At 44.1% G+C, this 23,042-nt stretch overlaps 1 protein-coding gene across 7 annotated transcripts in view; it reads right to left on the bottom strand.

Annotated features, from left to right (window-relative positions):
• TEAD1 (TEA domain transcription factor 1) overlaps positions 1-23,042 on the bottom strand; it is a 260,521-nt gene that overhangs the window by 184,663 nt on the left and 52,816 nt on the right. The window contains exon 1 of one of the 7 annotated variants that reach the window (XM_060159640.1): positions 10,364-10,448. The exons of the other annotated variants lie outside the window; for them this stretch is intronic. The gene's annotated coding sequence lies outside the window, so the exon portion shown is untranslated. Of the gene's footprint in view, positions 1-10,363; positions 10,449-23,042 lie in introns of those variants that run through there. 7 annotated transcript variants of the gene reach the window in all.

The following is a 23,042-nucleotide window of genomic DNA, read 5'->3' on the forward strand; positions in this document are numbered from 1 at the left end:
CCAAATGATGTGAACATTCTTTGATAACAACATGACTGAACTTATCACCTAAGCTTTCCATGAGAAGGGTCAGAGTTTCAGCTCCTTTCCCATTCCTCACTCTGACTCTGGCCAAGGTTCTAATGAATAATAAGAGCCCCAAAGGAAATCAGCAAACCAAGAACATGTAAGAGGACAGACTTATGCCAAGCACAGTTTGGATAACCACGAGTTAGCTGTCTGATTCAACTTCTTATTTATTAATCACGATTACAGACAACCAAGAGCCCTTTGTGTTAAAGGGACAAATATGGTTTGGGTCTTCTAGGACAGGGGTCCCCAACCCCCGGGCCGCATACCAGTACCAGTCCACAGCCTGTTAGGAACTGGGCCACATAGCAGGAAGTGAGCAGCCAGCGAGAGAGCAAAGCTTCATCTGCCGCTCCCCACCGCTCCCCATCGCTCGCATTACCGCCTGAGCCATCACCGCCCCACCCCGGTCCGTGGAAAAACTGTCTTCCACGAAACCGGTCCCTAATGCCGAAAAGGTTGGGGACTGCTGACCTACAGGATCGTATTTAGTAACTGCACTGCCCGCACTGGGTATTATTCCTACCTTATGAGGTCCAGAGGCCTAAATAAGTTGACTGAAGTCACATATGCTTAATAGTCATTGCTCCAGATAGAATGCACGTTCCATGGGAATACTGGACTCAAACTACATCCTCACTAGACAGTGAGTTGGAGGCTGGATTCGAAAGGGAGAGAATGTAGGCAGTGCTGAATTCTCAGCTCTGTCCACAACTGACACCATGAAGCACAGTCTAATGAATTCCTAATGAATAGTTATGATACTGACTCACCTCCCTGGGTACTTGGGAGGAATGTCAGACACTAATGACGGTTCATCGCTTTTGCATATGTAAATGGCGAGAGCTGTTATTTTCCTACCATTTCAGAGGCTAGCCAAACTTGCTAACAAGTGGCCTGAGAAATACAGGTGAGGATCTGCAGCCTTGTTTTGAAGGCAGTCTCCAGAGAGACGGAACGTCTGCTGTGCAGTCAGTATCAGCCAGTGAGCCTTAGTGTCATACACTCCAATTGCCAATAGGTTCCCTCTAATTTCAGCAGGAAGGAGCAGATAATTACACCTTCTCCTTTTCGAAAATCACTTCTCTATCAACAGGATCCATCAACAAGCCAACACCTCTTCACCAAGACCCCGATGCTGAGCACCCCATCAGAGGTCTTAGCATTACCCTCCTGAGATTCCCTGATTAATTCTCCGCTCCATCAGCTCCAAGTACTTGCCCAGGTGACAGCTCGAGAAAGGTTCTGATTGATTTCATGCCATGTGGTTCTGTATTACCAGCCTTTGAGGGAATCACCTTCCCCATCCCCTTAATGAATGTGTTAGCCATTAAGAACAGAAATTCCTGTCTCTTCCTTTCCTCTTCACCATCACCAGGCAAGCTTCATCACTGCTCTCCATCAGTAGGCTCCTTCAAAAAGACAAGGCCATACACTCAGGTCCAGGCAATCTATGCCATCTGACCATGCCAAGAGAAGACTTGCTATCAAGAACAGTGCACCTGTAAGGGGAGCGTAAGCTGGATGACATGACCTGTAGCCCAAGTCATGGATCCCTGGAAGGTGGGTTGTTTAACCTTGGGAAACACATTTCAAAGCCAGAAACAGATGCTTCTTTAATGCTCTAAGAGGGAAAAAAGAAAAAAATGCCACAAGAGTTAGCAGTAAGTAGCATTTCAAAAGGAACATTCCTAAGCCCTTTCCCAGGAATAACAGTCAAAGAAAACCCCCCAAACTAACTCCTCCATTCCAAAAGGTCTGTAGAGTGAACACACATTTCAAGTAGACTCACCAATCCTAATGCTTAAACAAAGAAAACAAATACCAGGAAAAAAATACTCCTTAGTCACTAAGTCATGGGTAATGTTACTTTCTTAGGTGGTGAGATTCACCATCAGCCTATCAGGATGCCTCAGAATTTTACACGACAATGAGTACAAATTAAAAATCAAAAGTAGACAGTTCATATTTTATTTTACTTTTTTTAAAATTTATTTATTTTTGGCTGTCTTCATTGCTGCGCGCAGGCTCTCCCCAGTTGCGGGGAGCGGGGCCCACTCTTCATTGCAGTGCACAGGCTTCATTGTGGTGGCTTCTCTTGTTGCGGAGCACGGGCTCTAGGCGCGCGAGCTTCGGTAGTTGTGGCACTCAGGCTCATAGTTGTGGCTCGCGGGCTCCAGAGCCAAGGCTCAGTAGTTGTGGCACGTGGGCTTAGTTGATCCACGGCATGTGGGATCCTCCCAGACCAGGGCTTGAACCCGTGTACCCTGTGCTGGCAGGTGTATTCCTAACCACTGTGCCACCAGGGAAGCCCCAGTTTTACTTTTTTTATTTTTTATTTTTGGCCACACCGTGCGGCCCGTAGGATCTTAGTTCCCCAACCAGGGATCGAACCTGTGCCCCCTAGAGTAGAAGCACGGCGTCTTAACTACTGGACCACCAGGGACATCCTGACAGTTCATATTTTAAAAGCTACCAGCACATCAGATAAACACATATGCTGCGTTTGGTCAGACCCTAAGACAAGCATTGCAAAAGAGTCCATCTCAGCCCCAGGTCAGAAGGAATGCCAAACAAATGGGCCTCATGCAATCAAGGTGCTGTTCCCTAGGTGGCAAGTCTGTAGGCACGTGGATGGGGAGACATGGGGTGGGGGGTTTGTTGTAAGAAGGCACCATCCTTCTTACAAAAGCTGGTGGAGACTCACTCAGTGTTACACAGCTCATTGCCGGCCAACTTAATGATGTGTTGGCTCTGGACTGACTCCAAGTCCCAGCAGCTGAGCTGCCCGGATGCAGCTCCTTTGGCTGATGTGGAATCCTAATTCTGCTGCATTAGGAGTGGGCCTCTCCACTCTACACAGAGAAACGGCCCTGGGCTGCCTTCTCCAGTTTCTATGATTTAGGATGCTTCCCCCATTCTAGCCATGCCTCCGTCTACCCTGGATTATTACACAGCATGCTGAGTGAAAGCAGCAACAGGTAAATCCAGGGCTGACTTCTGCTTGGGTCATAAGCCAATCGACAAGGAAAACTGGAAAAAGATGGCATTTGAAAGTGCTGAACTGTGAGGACCAAGCTCTGCTGAGGGTCTTCAGCTGGGTACAGTGGCATTCAAATGCTCTCTAAAGACCCAATGGATCCATGAGACTATCATCATCACCGCATCAGAGAATCCAAAATTTAGGCTCCAACATGCCCAGAAGGAAAAAACTCCTCTTTCCTGCCAACTTAGGGTAACCAAGAACACAGTACACGGCGACAAATGTTGTTCCTTTCCATCCTCTCAACCATCACAAATCATATGTTTACATTTTTGTGTGAGTGTTGGTCTGGCCCATCTTACTTTAAATACCCATTTCTAATGCATCTGATCATAGAGATACTCATACATGAGTATTTTCTGAGTCCCAACACATGATCATCAAACTCCTTGGGAGCAGAAACAGAGCTTGTGTGACCTCTAGGACCAAAGGCAGTGGCATGTAGCATTAGGACACTGGATAAAAAAGAGGGACAGACTGAACAGCAGGTAGAACTATCTGTTCCAGTCCCATAGTGATTCCACAGTTATCTGAGAGAAAGTGTATTCCAGGAGCTCCAGATAAACTGCTTTTATTGAATTATGCTTTTACGTGATACCATCAGCATACCCAGAAACATCCCATGAATTAGTCACTGGATGTACTCCAAGAAGTTGAGTATGTCCTTCATCACATTACACAGATTGCTCTTTACAAAGGTCCCAATGGAAAGTTCAATAACCAACAAAACACCACGTGTTTTTCACCTCGTGTTCACCCGACTAGGCTTCCTCACTCACTGCCAAAGAGCACTAAGCCCCACTGGCAGGCCCCTCAGACAGAGCACGGTGGTTATATGGTTGGCAAGTTTGGTTTCATTCCCAAACCCGCTTTTTGAGGTCCCTGCCTCAATCCTCTTCTTTTTCTTCCTTCTTTCCCTGCTTCTTAATTTGTGCTCTTCTACAGCCTTGCAAGCTGCCTTAAATTCACTCTGAAACAGGACAGGGCAGAATCACGAAGGGGAAATAATTTCTGTTTTCTTTTTATTATCTGTTTCAATTCAATATGATCAAAGATTTATTGAAACCCCCCATCCCATGTCTCCCCACCCATGTGCCAGGCACTAGAGAGAGGAAATAAACATGCTCCCCTCCCTGCCCTCAAGGAGCACCCTTCCAGCAGGGAGACACAGAAGTAGGTTAATTATCCTTCAAGACTTCAAGCCACTCGTTGGGAAGCCACTCCCGCCATGTTCCTGCAGAAAGCACCTTTGCTCCCCAGGACAAATGAACCCTCTCACTCACTGCACAGGAATGATCCGTCTCTGTGGCTGTCAACCCTGGGGCTTTGTGAGATCTTTAAGGCTTAGGTCCATGCCTTTAGTCATTTTCCTGTCCTTGGCATTTAATGAAGGTCTAGCACACAGTCAGTGCTCCCCAAAAATAATGACCCAAAGGGTGCCTAAAATAATGAACCCACGGGTGAAGAAATGAATGAACAAGTGCATGAATATAATATGTCAAAAGAGGAATGAACTAAGTGCTGTTGGAGCACAGAAACAGGAGCTGATTCTGTCTCTCAGGTCAACAAGGGCCTCATGGGAGGTGATGCTTAGGCTGGTCTTGAAGTCTGAGCAGGACTTACGAGGCCAATTATGAGAAAGCTCAGGGAGGCCTGTGCAGAGATGGGTATCTGTGAAGGGGATGTGGTGAAGAAAAGACAAAGCAAGAAAACAAAAGGTAAACTGAGCCAGACCACAAGGGGCCACACACACAGCAACAAAAAGTTTGGGTTGTTTCATTCAAAGGCAACAAGAAAACACCAGCAATATCAGGAGTATGCAAGCAACTCCTAAAGGGGGGTGTGTGTGTTAGTGTATGTGTGTATTTGGGGGGATAAAGGATGAAGAACCGGCAATTTTATAAATTTGGAATCCAAATTGTTTAATCAAAAGCATTTTCAGGGCTTCCCTGGTGGCACAGTGGTTGAGAATCTGCCTGCCAATGCAGGGGACACGGGTTCAAGCCCCGGTCTGGGAAGATCCCACATGCCGTGGAGCAACTAGGCCCGTGAGCCACAACTACTGAGCCTGCGCATCTGGAGCCTGTGCTCTGCAACAAGAGAGGCCACGATAGTGAGAGGTCCGCGCAACGCGATGAAGAAGAGGGGCCCCCGCTTGCCACAACTAGAGAAAGCCCTCGCACAAAAACAAAGACCCAACACAGCCAAAAATAAATAAATAAACCAATGAACCGACATTTAGAAAAAAGCATTTTCAGTGTGGTGTGGTCCAAAAGAGTTCTCTAGATAAATTCAAGTGTTACAGTGTGGCTCATCCCTGAAGCGTTCCAAATTTATAAAGGCCTTTTAATGCACAAAAAGACAATGACCGTTTATACAGGTGTGCTTGTTTAAACAGCCTAGAACCACAGGATTCACTCTGTTGGTGCCCAGTCACTCAGCTCTTCCAATAAATGCTCTCAGAGTTGGTCGTGGAGGGTTCCACGTATTTCCCTGGTCCCTCGCGGATAGCGCGGTCATCCTGAACCCAACGTGGGGACTAGACTGCTATGCTTACACAGTGACACATGTGTGCACATGGCCAACGTGCAAATGGCAATGAGAGCAAGTGTATCAACAAACCAAAAATGTATGACACTGCTTGTTCACAAATGTCTACCCATTCCCAGCGTCACTGATACAACTGAGTCCCCACCCCTCCAATGAGAAACACATCTGCCATTTAATGATGATACAGGGATAGAGCAGCTGCAAAACTGGTCTTACACTGAGAGGGATGCAAATTCAGGGGCCAATTAAAGCCTCACCCTCGCCCCCATCCCTGCCCTCCAAATGGAAAACCGGTCCTTGTTTTACACCCAGTGCGACTTCAGCAGGAGAAAGAATCTTGGCAGGAAACTGGCTGAGGCAGAATAAGTATTGTTCCCCCTTAGACAATACACCAGTCATTCAAATTAACAAATATTACTTGAGCACCTACTGTGTGCACAACACCAGCTCTAAGCAGTCCATAAGCGCGTCAGGGCATGTAGTGGGGCAAGAAACCCAGGCAAAGAGAGGCATCGACAGAAAAGCTGAGGCACCCAACTCTGAAATCAGGCGAAACATCTGCTTCACTTCTGCAAGGCTCAAGGTGCTCTGAAGGAAAGCGGACTCTGGTCATGACACCCGCCACCGGACTCCTCCCTCCTCATCCCCAACGCTCCCCACCCCAGCAAATGAGGCAGTCGTATCAAGCAAAAAAGGCAAAAGGCCACAGCTTGATTCAATCAATATTTCTACACCTCCCCAGCACACGCACACACGCACAAAGGAGGAGTGAGTCTCTTTAGAAAAAAAATAATAATAAAGGGGAGAGATATGTATTTCCTTCCAGGATCTCTTCCTCCTGCAGATTCTCCTAACCCTGGTAGAGGAACAAGGAACTCCTCTCTCTAATCAAAATGCATTTCCAATTACATTTACACCATTTCCAATTACACCTGTGAACTGCCGCTAAAGCCCTCCCCGTCTCGGACATTCACGGTGTTGATGCCTGCTCAGTCCAAACAACTAATGAGGACTTTACTTACAGGGCGAGACTTGAGAGGCTAAAAGGCCCAAAGACAAAGCAAACAAACCCAAACCCTCACAGACACACAGACCTGGCATACCGGGCACTGACACCTTCCAAGTCACGTTTCTATATTAAGGATCTGTCTCTAAAATCGCCCAAGAAAATCCAAAAAGGGTTTCCCAGGCCCTGGGTGAGGGAACCCAATCCCTCAGGCTTCCTCTGAGGGATTCTGCTCCTCAGAGAACCTCGCTGAATCAGCACCCAAAGGAGGGCCATCATCTCAGGCTTCTCCCATCCCTTCCCATGCAACTCGTCACCAAGAATGTCCACTCGGCCCCTCATCTCTCAACTGCATCCCCTCCACTCCTCTCCACCCCCACTAACTTTGCTCCCGTCTCACAGGCAGGACCTCTTCACACCTCCCTGAGGTGGGCTGTCCCCTATGTCCCCAAACACCACCACTACCAACAACCTAGTTCTGCCAGGTTCCCAACCCTGGGAAGTACATAGATGGCTTCTTAAAAATACAGATCTCAGCCCTGATGCCAGAAGTACTGAATCAGAATCTCCAGCTCATATATTTTTAGTCAGCTTCTCCTGTGCTATTCTTCAGACAGAGTCTTCCCAAAATGCAAATATGACTTTTATCCTGTGCTCACTTTAAATCTTTCAGCAGAGGCCCACACCCTCCAGGACCTAACTGCATAACAGGGCACCCATGGCCTTGACCACCTGCCCCCAGCCTGCTTCTCAGGCACCTGTGCAGTCCCTCACATTCCAGCCAGAGACCACTCCAAGGTGCCCAGACACAGCAGGCTGCCTACTTCACCCCCTCAGCCACCTGGGCCCCTCTGCTCAGCTGCTTCTCTCACCAGCAATTCCATCTAATGAATGTCTACTGGTCCTTTCAAGACCAAAGCCACCAACCTCTCCTCTGGGAAGCCTTGGCAGATTCCTCCACTAGGAGAAGTCACTTCCATGTCCTCATAGCACCTCAAGCAAACTTCCAACACCATACTTGGTACGCTTCACTGTAATTTCTCTTAAGATACTGTTTCCAGCTGATCGGTAAGTCCCTTGGCATTCCTATGTTTAACGTCTCTCACTATCAGATGAATTGTTGGAACTCCAAAAATGTTTGCTAAGTGCTTTCCTTTGTGGGCACCCCTGCAATTCCAGGGAGGACACTGTGCATCTGGAGAGTCTATATGGCCAAACAGTTAAAAATATGTGTATATAAAGAGTATATAAGACTTTAGAATCCCAGAGGTTTTAATTTTGAGTTCTCCACTTGTTAGCTGTGTCTCAGGGTGTTGTGTGTGTGTGTGTGTGTGTGTGCGTGCGCGTGCAGGTACAAAGCAAAATGAGAATTAACATTACATACCTGTTGAAAGATTAAACGAGATGATCCATGTAAGTATAGATGTCTCAATGCTCGGCAACCATTATATACATTACTTAATCTGTATGTTTACAGATCAGTGGGTATGTGTGCACACGTCTTGAGCTGTGCCTGACACGCTGAAGGTCCTCAAATAATTGCTGAATGAACGTACACAACTATAATTAATACCTACTTCTTATATATCTGTCATTCCTGCTATACTGCAGATTTCCAGAAGACAGGGGCTCTGTCCCATTCATTTCTGTACCTCGTCCCTACCCCAGCTTGATAAAATTGTTCGCTTTAGTTTAACATAAAATATTAATACAATCTTCGTGACTATTAAGAAACTCATCCTTGTCTAAGGAATCACAAAGACAGCCTCAGGCATACTCTAGACCAGACCCACAGAATGAAATGAAAAAAACGTAGTAGCTTAAAACCTTCCTCCAGTCTCCAAAACCCCTGACTAGCTGGCCTCTACTGGCCCCCCATCTCAAGGTAGGGCCTGTTGCCTGACAAGCCACAATCCGAGGGCTGGACTGGTGACACACACCCCTCCTCCCCAGTCTGTGGCATCCCCCAGCCCTGCTGCAGCAGCTGCTCCACCTGGGAGATCAGATCTGGAGCCTGCCTTTTCAGCTCACAGCAAGTTCACCCCCCAGGGACCTGGGGGCTGCGATTGCTGGCCAAAGTGTCAGGTTACCACAAAAATAACAGCGGGCCCACACCAGGCAGGCGTGCAGGCCAAGCGCAGGAGGGGAAAGGTGAGAAAGAGAGAACCAGGAGAAGAAAAGCAGACATTTGAGTCTGTGTCGAAGAGGAACTGGGCTTTACAAAATGTACTTTAAATTCATAAGTATACTCCTAACATCACCACTACAGCCCCTGCAATAACTCATTCATTTAGCATCCAATCCAGAGTAGCTTATATATTATTCTTAAGTAAGTTGAATGTGCTTTTAAAAACATTATTTTAAGGCAAGAGGGGGATGGGTTTGTTTGGGGTTTTTTTAAAGTTTGCTTATTTAATACTATTTATAAAAGTCAGATTTGGGTCAGTGAAGATTTTAACAAGTATTCCCATTCAACAAATTCCTGATATTACTCAGCTTTAATTTTCTCAAAATTAAATCCAAACATGACAGAGCTAATTAGGCCTAGTGAAGGAGGGACAGACCTTCAAAACAGAAAAGGCCAATAAAAAGCATTTATGTATTTTTTTTCCCTAAAATAAAATTACAGTTCACTCCTGTGCTATCCTCTTGCAGGAACACTGCTGGCTTGATGTGGTCTGACCCAGCCTGGGTACTTCAAACAAAGTTAACTTCAATCACTACAGGGAGTTAGCAGGTTATTGAATCTCCATCCATTGTGCTTTCATCTTGGTTTACTCCACACACTATGCCTTTTTAATTGGCTTCTCGCAACTGTTTCATAAGAGAGTAGATAGGGACCCAGCTATTAGGAAAGATGCCCTTCTTCCAGCTGGGCAGGTAAACCCCAGACCAGGCAGTGAACCGGGTGGGTGAAGTTTCCCATTGTAATCTCTTACATGTGAGAGACGCTGTGAATGCTCTGGCAGGGGAAGACGGCTAACTCTAATAGGCACCTTAGATTCCCAGCCTGAAGGTGTTAAAAGAGAAAGAAGATTTAAAAAAATAAAATCCAAAAGGGGGGAGAAAAAGGATTCTCTGGTTGGTTGGTTGGTTGTTTTTAAGTTAATTTTGATGGAGAAAGGTTCCCCAATGTCATGTTATTTTGCAGTTACTGATTTATGTTTCATGTTAAAATATCAGGGTTACAAGCATTATATGGCACAGCAGTAATCTAAACAGGACTCTATCTATTGCAAATGTTTAAAAAAGGAGGTACTTAAAATGACAATCTTAGTGGCAGCCAACAGCAGCTAACACACAGGCAGATTCTGTGTGTTTTATTTTTTAGCTTTTAAGAAAAACTAGCTCTCTCCCAACCAAATCAGTAAAAACTTCAGAAAAGGAACGTACTACCAGCAGAGTTTGAGCTCTACAAATTTAGAAGAACACCAAATAAATAGTGAAATGAGAGGCAGTTTCATTCTGCTTTAAAAACAGTCAGTCTAGTTCCAGGAAGAGAGGACCTCATCCAGCTCGCTCCTGCTCATGTGGTCAGAATTCACACAGCTCATGCAGGACACATCACACCGTGCAATTATCAACCAGCATTGATTGCCACTGCTAAAAGATCTTTAATAGTCCTGATTTTTACCATAAAAGCTCTCATTATTATCCCAGCTCTCTTTGCTTGTTCAGCGTGCCTGGTCACTTACAGGAGGAGGAGGAAAACCCAGGGACTCGGCTCATCTTTCCCCAGCCGTGTCTTCCAGGGAGTGTTCGTTTCCCCGCAGCGCAATGCCACGCCACTGCACTGGCCGGCACACTGGGTTTAAAATTAGCTGAGACCTGGAGAGCCACGGGTAACCTTCTGACAAGGTTAGCCAGCAGAGCAGAGCACGGCTCAGCGAGGGACATTAATAAGAAGCCAAGGAGAGCCTTTCAACAAGCGTATTAGGGCCTCTTGGAACCCTTGCAGTCTGGAAGCCGGGGGAGCTGGGGCCCCCGCATCGCGAGGCTGACCTAGGCTCTTATTTTTATCCCACCAAGTCAGCAGCTTCCTTTACAGGCGATAAACACAACCTCCAAAAGTGTTTCTCCAAGTTTATATTCAAAATACTCAGTCGCTGATTATACAAATAACTTGTTAAACTCTAAACTGGATTTAAGAAATATAATATTTATGGAACACTTCTAATTATAAAGTTAATACCCACAGATGACCAAAAAAGTGGAACATTCAGAAACATACATAGGAGAAAATTAACTTTACCCACAGCCCTCCAAACAACAGTCAGTGCTAACAATGCATTTTGATGTACATCCTTGTACTAGTAACATTATTATTATTATTCCCTATAGTTTCGGGTTCTTTTATTGTCCACCTAACATTTTACATTCAGCATTTTCCTGAGTCCTGAAATATCCTTTGTATTCATGAATTTTAAGAGGTATAGTATTCCATGTCATGGATATACCATTATTTGACTATTTCCCCATGGCTGGACATTTAGATTTTGCCCAGCTTTTCACTGTATAGCAAACATCCTTGTAATGATTTCCTATGGACAAATTCCTAGAGTCCAGGGGCAGGAAAAACTTGAAGCCACTGGTGAAGATTGGGAACCCCATGAAGACAGGGACGGTGCCTGCCACGTGTAGTGTTTTCTAATTAAAGCAATGTGTCTCAGTGCTTTCCAAACAGAGAACCCTAAAGTCTAATGTGACACGTTCCGAGTGCCTACCAAGAGGTCAACAGGGCCAGCACCACAAAGGTCCCCTAAGCACTGAGATAAAGGAAGGCAAGCAAGGAATGGATCTAACACCTCTGAACACCTGTCAAAGGTGATTCAGATGCTGCTCCCACCCCTTCAGGCTGCCAGCCGCCATCAGTACCTCACTTGTACAGCCACCCTGCTTGTTTCAAATACTGAAATACTTCCACACGAACTGGAAAGAGTCAGTGGCCCAAGCCCACTGAATGCCTGTCTCCCTTACCTCCCACCCCTCTTCCAGTGCCCCCAATCTTCTCAGTATACAACAAGTACATGTAAGTGCCTGGCACACCTGGGGGCCTCCAGTGTCTTCCACTGGGTCCATGTCCACACTGTCTGTTAAAATACCTTAAACATCACCCCTCTCCACACATAACCTATAACCCGGGATTTGCTTTTTAAATTTTGTTAATCCTCCCCTCCAACCAGCTCCTCAGAGACCACTGCTTAAAATCTTATTCACCAACGCATCAGCGCTGTCTCTGAAATTCATTAAATTCCCTAATATTTTATTTTTAAAATTGAAATGGACACTTAATGGGAAGAACTTCCCGAGACGGCGGCTGGGGTGGTGGGCAGTTCCCACCAAGTTATTCTCTACAGAGCACAGTGAGCTGGGTTAGACAAAGACGAACATCACAGTCCTAAGAGTCGTCCTAAGAGTACGAACACCAGTGACACTGGTTCCCTGAGGGTAAAAGCTACCTGCTTAAATCACATGAGACTTTGAGGAGGTCTCAGATCGTCAATGATAGTCTCAGCAAGCTAAAGCAAGAATACTGAAATGCTGAAGTCTAGGAATAAGAAGAGTCGGTACAGCCTAACTAATGCCCCGACCACCCTGGTACTGGCTCACTCTACAATACCAAAGCAACATTTAGGGCTGGGCATATGACTATGCACTTGGAAGCATGACCTCTACCTTAGCCCTCCCTTTAGTACGCTATTTTCTGTGGAAGAGAACAGGTAACTAATAAGTGGAAGAGAGTTTTGTTTCCTCTAAATGTTTTTGTCCATCCTCTACTGGGGGTGCCAGGGCAGGAACACCAGCCAGGAAAGGGAAGAAAGACAAACAAGGGGTCTGTAAAATCAGACTTTGAAAACCAAGAAGGGGTCAACCTGGATGCATTACAGCACTGTCCAGTCCAGCAGCTGAGATCATGGCCCAAGCTGGAATCAGCTCAAAGACAATGCCTATCCAACACCTCCATGACGGAAGAATATACTCAAAATTCCAAGTCACTCTGGGTGCTGCAGCTTCTTTGCCAATTCAGCAAAATTCTAATTAATCGATATAAAAAATATTTTAGATTCATAAAATCAGATGTAATGGCAAAAGTTTAAGGAAATGCCTTGTAGTAGTAAGTGGAGATAATATTCACAAGTAACATTTATTCAACACTACTGTGTGTGAGGAACAGGGATCTAGACTCGATTTTTATTATTTCTTCTAATCCTCATCACATCTATATTAGGTAGAGATGTAATATTACAATATTGATTATTCAGATAATGAAGCAAATAAGGTTTAGAAACAGTAAGTCTTTTATCCACTGGTCAAACAGAAATTCAAACCCAGATCTATCTCACCTTGAGCCCAAGGTCTGTCTTTGTGAGACACTGAACCTCCCATCGCCGGAGGTAATCAAGGAACAGTTGAGGAGGGATGCTGTGCAGGGGACTGGAGTAGGCAGAAGAATGTCAAGGAAGGTCCATTCCAACCCCTGATCTATGACACACGAAAACAAGTTGCCTACTGTATGCTGGCTCTGTACCAGGTGTGTGTGTATGGGACATGAGGAGTAAGAGAGACCCTGTAAATGAAGTGAGCACACTGTTAGAGCTGAGATAATGGACAGCCGCTCTATTTTTCTGCTCACAATAAAAAGCAGCTGAAAAGCAAGGCCAGTGGAGAGTCCAGACTCTTGGCCATCGTGACCCCAGCAGAGCTGGCACATGGCAAGCACTGGTGTCTCTTTCTCCCTCTCCAGAAATGCAGTGGCACGGATGAGAGCCTCGCTACTGCAGGGCTGGGAAAGAGTTGTGATCCCTGCACCTGAATTTTTTTTTCAACACAAAGCTTATATTTACAGTGAATTAATGATTCACATTTGCACTGGAAAAAAACATGAACACAACCAGAAAAGGAAGTGAATGAACAAGTCACACAGGAGAACAAGCATATGACAAAATACGCATCTTCGCTAGGAGGGGGAAAGAATGGCAAATTCAAGCAAGTTTATGGTGTTATTTTAAATCTCCTAATCAGGAAACCTTAAAAGACAATAAGAACATCTGTAGTGAACATGACACAGGAACTATGCTAGTGATGTTGGGGATGTGAAGATCCAAATGGCTATACTTAACTAAGCGCCTCAAAAGGCTGAAATTCTTCGACCTAGTAACCTTAACCCTAGAAATTTATCAAAAAGAGAAAATCCCACGGTAGAAAAAAAATTAGGAGCACAAATTATCTATATTACAGAATCATCTATAATACCATGAATAGCAGAATGACTAAGAAAACTACAGTACATGAATGCAAAGGAAAACTATGCATTCTTTTACAAGAAAAATTTTTAAAAATAGACAGAACCATGAGGGAAAGTTTCTCAAAGAATATTCATTTTAAAAAGCAAAATACAGGGGAACTCCCTGGCGGTCCAGTGGTTAGGACTCCACGCTTCCACTGCAGGAGGCACGGGTTTGATCCCTGGTCAGGGAGAACTAAGATCCCGCATGCCGCACAGCGCGGCTAAAAAATTAGATAGATTGGTAGATAGACAGATAGGCCGGCAAAAAGAGAGATACATAAATAAATAGCAAAATACAAAATTGTGTGTATATGTGTATATATATATAATTATGTATATATGTAATTACAACTCTAGTTTTATGCATATTTCTACAGAAATAAAGTGAAAATAAAAAGGAAACAGTTACTCTGTTAGGAGGGTGACATTACAGATTTTTATTTTACACTTTTTTATGTTCCATTGTTTTTGTAATTTTTAAGAAATTATTCCGACTTTAAGAAAATTTAAGGAAACTCAGGTACAAATTGAGGTATTCAAGCATCTGAATACAAGAAAGCTTAGAGGTCAGACATTTGTGGATACTTGAATCCTCTTTACCACTCGGATCCACCCAACCAATCTCCAAGGTCTAGCTGCAACCTTCAAATGCAAACACAATACACAGATGATAGCCTACTTCAGGTAGACCTAAGGACTTAATGTTCCTCTAAACATTTCAGTAGCAATAATAGCTAATACCTACAGAGTGTATATTCTGTACCAGGCCCTATTCTAAGCACTTTATCTGTCAATGCATTTAACTCTCATAACAACACTATTAGAAAAGTACTATCATTATTCCCATTTAGAAACAAGGAAATTAAGACACCAAAAGAGAAAGTAAATTTCCCACCTGGCTCATGGATCCTCAAAGCCAGGATCTGAACAGTCTGATTTCAGAGTCTAAACTGATAATTACCCAACTAGACTGCCTGTCTGTATAGCCAAGTCTCCCAGCCACTGCTCTGCTGGTCCTCTTTTCTGAAACGTCTTTCCTCCCCTTAGCCATCTCTAAGGCTACCACACAAAGGCCACCTCAAGTGCTACCTCTTCAGCGAAGCCTTCCCTGGCTCTCATGCAGATTTGCTGTGTTTCCTCTATCTCATGGAACTTTAAACACACAATTACCGTTTCACTGATACTGCTTAGTAATTTAATTGTTTGAGTCCTTCTTCCTCAGAGAATACAAGTTTGGGGTGGGGAGTAGATAGAGGTATTCTTTGTATCTCTAGTCACTAGCCCAATGTCTGGCAGGTAACATGTAATCAAGGAAGGAGGGAGGGAAGACGATGGTTGGGTGGCCGGACAAATGCATGAATGACTTCTCAGTAAAGGGACTAGAGAACTAATTCATGTGTTGGTGGGTGAATATTTCACACATGCTTGGGGTTAAAATAAAATAGGGCGTTGAAAAGTATGCATCCTCAAAAAGGAAGGAAAACCACTACAACAACGATAAAGCTTGAGGACATTATGCTAAGTGAAATAAGTCCATCACAAAAGGTCCCTAGGATAATCACTCTCATTGAGACAGAAAGCAGAATGGTGGTTGCCAGGGGCTGAGGGGAGAAAGGAATGGGGAGTTATTGTTTCACGGGCACAGAGTTTGTTTTCCAAAATGAGAACAGTTCTGGAGATGGATAGTGATAATGGTAGCAAAATAATGTGACTGTACTTAAATGCCACTGAACTCTATACTTAAAAATGGTTAAAATAGTAAATTTATGTTCTGTACATTTTACCATAATTAAAATTATAAATAGGTAGGTAGATAATTAGACAGATAAAACAGGACCACAAAGCAAAGAAGTCAGACCAAGTCAAAGTATACCTATAGTGCAATCCAAACATAGCCCTCAGTGCTGGAACACTCACCACTGCACATAGATGCTGCATGTATCGTTCCAAGACTCTTCCCCCTCAGCAAGGATGATACTTCCTCCAGCGAGCCTTCTTGGATACCCAAGTCCAGTCTTGGGGGGCCCGCCACATGCTCCCATAGTACCAGGACCTTGTACCAGAGCCCGTCAACAGGTCTATCCAGCCAGTGTCAAACCCGTGAAGGCTGCACCCTTATCTTGCTTAGATGCGTCCACAGGACCTGACTCAACCAATATCACCTTTAATAAGTACTGAGTCAATTAATTAACTGCTGAGAAAAGGAGAGGCTAGACTACTGCTCTGATTTTCAGAGCTTACACGCAGGGTTGTCTTAAGGAGTTGTCAACAAGGCAAGTTAATACATCGGCCTTCCATACCCCTCGGATATAGAACCCACTGATATGGAGGGCTGACTGGACTAAGCCATTTCATATAAGGGACTTGAGCATCCAGATTCTGGTATCTATGTGGGCTCCTGGAACCAACTCCTGCAGATACCAAAGGACGACTGTAACTCACAGAAAACCCAAAGATTTTCTAACTTGAAACTGAAAAAAAAAAAAACAGTGGGGGATCCAACCGCAGAAGATTGCCAGACAGGTTCCCACTGCCCCTCTACCTCCTCTATTAAACAGAGGGGATGTTCTTCGTGAACAGCTGATTTCCAGAATCTATACCCCTCCCCACCAAAGTTAGAGCTCCACGCCCACCTTCCGATACCCAGGCGGAGACCCAGGTGCCAGGCGCAGCACAGGGGCTTAAACACATCACCTCTTCAAATTCTCTTGAGGTTAAGGGAGTATTTTCCTCTTTGCAGGAACAAAAGTTTAAACTGCAGTTTGATCAATTTGTCAGGCACCTGTTCTTCGGGCTAAAATTAGAAAACATTCTTTAAAGGCTGGTAAATCTTTATCGATACTGAGGGGTCAGCTCAGAAGGCGGGGGCAGTAACTGCTGTTTTTTGCCTAGTCCATTCTTTAAGGCAGCTGGTACCTGTACTGAATTTCCTCTTGTACGTTTTTCTGCCATATAAATTACTTCATTACCCCTAAATCTGTTCTGCCGTATACACCTCCACGTCTACTCTTGGTGCATGTTTTGCATAGGAGAACAAATTTTTGGATTTGCTACTGGGCAAAGTGTGTTTCCTTTCCCCCTCCTCCTCCAATCACCGGGCAAACTATAAGAGTGACGCTGAGAGGCAAGCAAGGCTCATCCACACTGGAACCCCACCATGCAGAGCATATAGGACCCAACTGGAGTACAAATGACTTCCAGCATGACTTGAGTTGACTTCAGGGCACGTGCACACATTTGAGTTACAGCTCCAAACAGGTCATGCTGATATAACAAGGAAAGATTATCAAGGTAAGAGATAGACCTGCCTGTGGGTTTCTGGAAACCCTCAATCAGTAAGCAAAGTCCTCACATGAACCTTAGGTTTTGTTCTTACCCATTCACAATAAAAATCATAGGTAAAGGATATTTGAGGATCTAAAATAGAGGAGCAGACACTCAGAGGACATTTTTATATGGAGATCTTGATTACTACTTCTTTTTTTTTTTGCTTAGTCTTCCATTTATTTAGTCAAACCATCCTTATTACAAAACATGTGGGTTATGGAGACAGAGATGTATCAGCACACAATCTGACCCTTAACTTCTGCTGGGTAAGATAAGACAGAACAAGAGTATAACCTTTGGCAATTCTTTTTTTTTCCAAGCCCAGGCATGGGTGGATTGTCCAACACTTAAATATTTTTAAAGTCCCCTAAAATATTATTGACCACATCATATATATATATATATATATATATATATATATATATATATATATATATAGTTGGCCAAAATGTTCGTTTTGTTAGTGAATACGTTGTTCAATACAGTTCTTGGTGAAGATGAAAAGTGTGTCTATCTTTACTTAAAACCGAATGAACTTCTTTTTGGCCAACCCAATATATATACACACATGTTCTGACAGCATTTTTGCTTCTGAAGAAGCAGACTATTTCTCACAAAATAATAAAAAATGGTGTTTATAATTTTGTCCAACTGTTTTTAAAGGTTTTACAAAATCTTATAAGAAAATTATGGGTAAATTTTAAAAAGAAAATACATTCTCATGCATAACAACTCATTTAAAAGAGAAGCACCCTGCCAATGCAGGGGGCGCAGGTCCGATCGCTGGTCGGGGAACTGGGATTCCGGCAGGCCGCATGGTGCAGCCAAAAGATTAAAAAACAAAAAAATAAAATAAAAGAGAAGCAAAAGCTTCATTTGGCTGCCTATCTCAAAGCAACATTTCCTGCTTCCCTCCCCACCCCACTTTACGTATATTACTTTGTGAATGGGTAAGAATAAAAAACCAAGGTTCCAGCTGGAGCCCATCACATTCCACATGACCATCAAATTTGATAAAAATTCTCTATTTAATTCATATGTTCAAGCACCATTCAATAAGCTTTGAGGATTATACCTTCATCTGAAACTTAGAATACAGTGAATTTTCATAGTTTTTTTAGTTTTAAGAACAACCATTGATAAATCCTATCTTCAAAGGAAGAGAAGTGATCATGTCTATCCCACTTTACAACTAGTTGAATTCAACAAAATATCTAGAATCCTAAATACAAATAATATTTTCAATTCCATATTCCTTCTTTAAATTGAGTTCTTTTTTATTTTAAGATACATTGCTTCCAGGCAAACCTGTGCTTCCTGAAAAGTTTGTTCTAGGTGGGGCAGTGGCACCAAAACAAACAAACAAAAAAGTCTAGGGAAAAAAAATCTCTTTGGTCTTAATAGGCTGTAAACATGTTCACATATTCCGGTTTTGAACAGAAATAGTGAATGCGAGGAAGAAAAAGGATGCGGTTGGAATTTCAGGATATTACGTGTAGATTCATAGACAGAAATCTGAAAGAACTTTGCCAGAGTAAAGAAATACCATAATCATATTAACATTTTAAAGGAAATTTTGTTCACAATTCACACATACTGATGCAGTTGTTGACGGACTGCCTTATCCCCTTCTCTAGATGTCTAGATAAAGCATGGTCTACTATATGCTACTTCTGCAAGGCTGAGATACAGAAGTCGTAGGTATCTGGATTGCTCAAAATTTAGATGGCTGTCAGAAAAAACATACAAGCATTTGTTCAATTAGCCTTCAACAGGCATGTGGCCAACTCTGGGCCAGGCACTAATGCTGGAGAGATAAAGATGAGTAATAAACACGGGCCCCACCCTCAAAGATCTCACAGTTCAGTGAGAGGCTGATACATCAGCTGACACCCAGAACAGTGCATAGCACGTCGCAGGCACTCAAAAAATATAAAGCAGGTTAGGAGCCAGGGAGGGCAGGCAAAGATCGGCCTGAGGAGCTGGAGTTTAGCAGGGAGCCTGACTCTTAACTTGGAGGGCTGGGCTGGAATGCACACTCCACCACTCTGCTGTACGAGGGCAATGCATTTCACATTGCCACGCCTCAGCGTCCTCATGTGCTCTCTCCTAGGGTAGTGATGAGCTAACATACATGGAAATATCTGGAATGGCAAATGTGTTAACCCCATCTCAGCCCAATGGCTACCCCAGGTCTGGGGCAGGGACCAGAGTGGCAGAGAACCACTGTGGGAGGATAAGATTTTTTTTGCCACTTCTTCTTCCTCTCCCTTTTCTAATCCTTCCTGCAAAATCCCCCTTTCCCCAATGCTGACTGAGCAAGACTCAGAGTGAATGAACCAAAAAGGAACTGGGAGGAAGGGAGTGGGAAAGAGAATCCTGGCTAACAATAAAGAAAAGAGAAGATGGCCATCCTTTGGAAGGGAAGCCATCAGTAGTTCTAAACTGGAAAAGGGAAAAATAAAAAAACAAAAAAACTCCTGAACCAGATACCTAAAACATTTCAACTTCTGCTGGTTAGACTACTTTTCTGGATAGCCTCGGATTCTTGCCAATTAGCTGTAGTTATTTTCTTCCCATCTCCCTGTTTGAACTTCCTTTACTAAATTAAAATAATTGCAGCACATTAACATTTAATCAACACAAAAGAAAGACTAAACCAAGCTCAAATATAATTTTAGAGCTTGCATTTTCTTTTTTTAAAAAAATGGGCGTTTGTGTATTTCTGTGTATCTAGTGGTGAATGCACATGTTTACAAATATATGTACATGCACACATATATGTGCATTGTTTAAGTAGGCATGCATCTATATACAAATATAAACCAACCTTGTAGTTGAGGCAAGTGTGACAGATACCAGCATCTGTATCTGTATCTACCATACCCGGAGGCAGCAGGAGAGGTAAGTTGAGTGTCTACTCCAGAATCCTGCAACCTCACCCTGCACCAAAAACTAAGGTCCCACGCAATGAAGAAGCCCTGAAGTTTCCAAGAAGACCAGGGCTGGAGGGCTGGAGGTGCTCGAACTCCCTGTGACTGGACCCAGCCCCTAAAGAACCTCTCCCTCTTCCTGGAAGAAAGCTTTCCTTTTAGTAAACAAGGGCCTTTGTCCCAACCAGGAGAGCTGAAACTGCTGGGGGTGGGAAGCAGGGGCTCCAGAGCTGCCTTCATGCCTGCAAAAGACCACAGCCACACCGGGGGAGCTGGAACCCTCAGGCTGCTGCCCCTTAACTCTCTTGAGGTTAAGAAATGCTGCCAAGTTCACTGTCATCCACCTCAGTAGGTCTTTACTTAGAAGCAGCTGTGTCCAGAGCCCAGCGCTCAGGGCTCACTTCTCACAGCACCATCTCGGGTGTTTCACAACCACCACAAAGGCAAGGGGGGTGGTATTATTCCTTTCACAGGTGAGGGGTCTGAGGTTCAGGAAAGCTGATGGGGCCAAAGGCAGACACCAAAGTGGGTAAATGGAGGAGCCACCAGGCCACCTTCACACCATGACGACTGGCCAAGGGAGAAGAATCTGAGCTCCTGGGTTCTGGTCTCAGTTCAGCCTCTCATCTAAGGTGTAATCAATGGCGAGTAGGTCTTAACTTTGTGAGCCTTAAGCTCAATGACTATAAAAAGAAAAAGAGGGAGTTCCCTGGTGGTCCAGTGGTTAGGACTCTGTCCTTCCACTGCAGGGGGGGCACAGGTTCGATCCCTGGTCAAGGAACTAAGATCCCACAAGCTGCGAGGTGTGACAAAAAAGAAAAAAAAGGGGGTGTGGGGGGGATAAATACATAAATAAAAAGAGGAAAAAGAAGCCAACTTTTGTTCTGTATCTCGTAGGACAGTCAGATAGGAACACTCTCTGTGATCATTACTCAACCCAATTCTCAAAGGCTGGGTGGGTGGTTTTCCTGTCATCAGCTCTCACAGCATACAACACGTCCCCTGCCATCGACGTCCTGCCATTCACCTACTGTGCCCTGAGGAATCCCTCCACCGCCTGCCTCCCTGGAAGGCATCAATGATCCTTCTCAACAATGAACTCAAGCAAAACAGGCAACCCTTGGGCAACACCAGAAGTCTCTGTACTTATCTTTACTACAACTGATACTCAGTTTTTACGCTGTCCAACCCCACTGTAAGTTCCTCACCCAGAGACCCAGCCTTGACTTCTCTGTATTTGTCATCACTATGATACTACCACTACCACCATGCCTTCAACCATGGAGTTTAAGCAAATATCCACATGGCAACATTTTCTGGGTATCCGCTAGGCCATGTAAAATAAAAACAGAAGTAGGGATTGGTTTTTTTAAGAAAAATAATATGGTATGGTCTTGGCCCCAAACAACTCACAATCCAGTGAGGAGGATGGAGACGTAACTGACTGCTGGGATTTGCTGAATCATTTGACACTGGAATTTGCCAGTGACTGGGAGTTGGAAGGGACAGTGACTCTGAAGGATAACAGAGTCTGCTCCTGATACTATCTCAAAGGATATGATGACCGGCTGACTTTAACAAGGTGGAAATTTAATAAGGATAAATGTCAAGTTATGCACCTCGCTAAAAAAAAAAAAACACGCGCATGCGCACACACACACACACTCACTCACTCACTCACAAGTATAGGGTAGAGAAGATCACATGAGAAAGTCTTAAGGGACTGGGTTGCCCACGAGCTCAATGACTCAGTGTGATGAGGCACCTATAAAAGCTAATGCAGTATCAGGCTGCCCTGAGTAGACTGCTGCGTTCACAGTAAGAAAAGTGAGCTCTCAAATCTGGATTCCAGCAACCACAGGGGATGAATGGTCAAAAGTGAGCAAGTTTCAGAGCGCTGACAGGAGTGTGAAGCCACATGCTAATAGGAATGAGGATCACGAAGCTGGAGAATGAACAATTCACAGGGCCATGAGAGTCATTTTCAAACTAGTCTTGGGCTTTACCATTCCACTCGCAGGAATAGGTTAACAGAGATACAGTTGACCTAAACCACAGAGGCACTGACATTAACCCAAAAGCAGGGGTTTAAAAAATGAGAGGTAGCAGGCAAAATGAAACAGAATTACCTATCTCATTATGAAATAATGTTACCAACTGCAATATCATAGTTACTGACATGAAAGTTATAAAAAGAAAACTCTATTTATAAGAAAAAGAAAATTACAAAATACCATAGACAAATACTACAGACAAATTTCATTTTGTAAAAACAACAACATACACACACATCGAAAACTGCACTGAAGGGGCTTCCCTGGTGGCGCAGTGGTTAAGAATCCGCCTGCCAATGCAGGGGACACGGGTTCGAGCCCTGGTCCGGGAGGATCCCACTTGCCGCGGAGCAACTAAGCCCGTGAGCCACAACTACTGAGCCTGAACCTTAATAGAACCCCTACTTAAAGTACAGCCTATGGACTGGCACTATTGGCATCATCTGGAAACGTGTTAAAATGCAGATTCTTGGGCCAAGTCCCAGCTCTACTAAATCAGAACCTGCATTTTAATAAGATCCTCGAATGAATCCTATGCTAACAAAGTGAGGCTGCTGGTGGTCTACAGACTACCCTCAAGAAGCAAGGACCAGGGGCACGCTCATCCAACAAGATCTCCAAAGCCCAGAAAAGCATCTCATTTGTTCACTCACTCATTTATTCAGTCATTCACTCACTCAACAACCATATATTAAGTTCCTATACCATGCCAGGCACTTTTCTAGGTGCCAAGTCCTTTTCTAGCCAGGTGTGACTGAACAGTAAGGATTCT

This window comes from Lagenorhynchus albirostris, chromosome 9, assembly GCF_949774975.1.
Source record: "Lagenorhynchus albirostris chromosome 9, mLagAlb1.1, whole genome shotgun sequence".
NCBI lineage: Eukaryota > Metazoa > Chordata > Mammalia > Artiodactyla > Delphinidae > Lagenorhynchus > Lagenorhynchus albirostris.